The sequence below is a fragment of the Macrotis lagotis genome, chromosome 1, assembly GCF_037893015.1.
Source record: "Macrotis lagotis isolate mMagLag1 chromosome 1, bilby.v1.9.chrom.fasta, whole genome shotgun sequence".
Taxonomy (NCBI): domain Eukaryota; kingdom Metazoa; phylum Chordata; class Mammalia; order Peramelemorphia; family Peramelidae; genus Macrotis; species Macrotis lagotis.
In genome coordinates this window covers 914807466-914809135 of record NC_133658.1, presented here as the reverse complement: position 1 = coordinate 914809135, position 1670 = coordinate 914807466, and positions in this window count along the sequence as shown.

Below are 1670 nucleotides of genomic sequence, written 5' to 3'. Positions count from 1 at the left end.
TGGGGCCTGTGTTCTGAGCAATGGCCCAGACTCTGAGTCTGTGAGCAGCCAAGACGTCCACAGCCACTGCTCCAGTCCCACTGGAATGGGACACCATTCATTATCTGATGGGTGCCCAGACCCACTCCTGTTGAGAAGATAAGCTGCTAGAACCATTTATAATGCTGGGAAAGATGAGGGTGGGGATGGTCCCTAGATGAAGAAGTTGCTGGTATTAAGGGAGAGCTCTGGGAGCATCCTTGCCTGCAGTCTTACACCTGCATCTCAGTCTCTGGGGTAAAACCTAAAGAAAAATATGTTTGGACAGCTTCCTGCCCTTCCCAGAATATCCCCAGAAAATTAGACAAGGACAATTACTGAGCATTGGAAACTTGTCTGAAACTGCCACGTCAACATGTCCAGGACTCAGGGGAAAGTGAGCTAGGTCAACTCAAGTTTGAACAGCCCAGATTCACCTGGAGTGTTAGAGAATGAGTCGATGTCAGGTCAGCTTCAAATCTCTTGGAGCCAGGCCCTAAACTTGTATGAGCTACATTGGAGATGGCCTAGAAATACCCCTTCCAAGGCCTTTCCATAACTAGGGTATTCACACTAGGTCCAAGTTTCCCACAGGGTAGCCAGGTGGAGCAGTGGATAGAGAACTGGCCTTGGAGTCAGGAATCCTCAGACACTGGAGACTTACTAGCTGTGTGACCTTGGGCAAGTCACTTAACCCTGATCGCCTCACCTCCAGGGCCATCTCCAGTCGTCCTGATTCATATCTAGTCACTGGACCCTAGTGGCTTCAGAGGAGGGTGTGAGACTTGTAACTTAGCATAACAAGCCTCACTCAAATCCAATTTACTTGTCATGGCTTCACCTCTCTGATGTCAAGGTCTTCTTTGAGACTGATGGACAAAAGTTATCATTATCATTGAGACACAGCATTTTTATTGGCTATGGCTGACTTTGAGCTCTTTGTCTGAAAACTAATCATATATTTTGATCCTTTATCATTTTGAAAATGGCTTTTATTTTTATAAATTTGACTTAGTTCTCTATATTTGAGAAATGAGACCTTTATCAGAGAAACTTGTTTAAAATTTTTTTCATAGATACTATTGTTAATGTATTTCATTCCATTCTATTTCCCTCCCAGTTTATTCTGTTCTCTCCTTTTACCCTGTCCCTCCTCAAAGGTGTTTGGCTTCTGATTATCTCTCCCCTAATCTGTATCATCCCTCCTCTTATACCTTTGCCTTCCTAAGTTCCTATAGAGTAATATACATTTCTATACCCAGTTGAGTGTATATGTTATTCCCTCTTTGAATCAATTTGGATGAGAGTGGGGTTCACTCACTCCTCTCACCTCCCCCTCTACCCTTCCATTGTAAAATCTTTTTCTTCCCTTTTTTTGCTCTTATTAAAGATTTTATTTATTTTCAGTTTTACAGTTTTCCCCTAATCTTACTTCCCTGCCCCCAACCCCCCCCAACAGAAAGCAATTTGTCAGTCTTTACTTTGTTTCCGTGTTGTACATTGATCCAAATTTAGTGTGATCAAAGAGAAATCACATCCTTAAGGAAGAAACAATAAGTATAAGAGATAAGAAGATCAGACAATAAGAGATCTGGTTTTTTTCTAAATTAAAAGGAATAGACCTTGAAATTTGTTCAAACTCCACAGCTCTT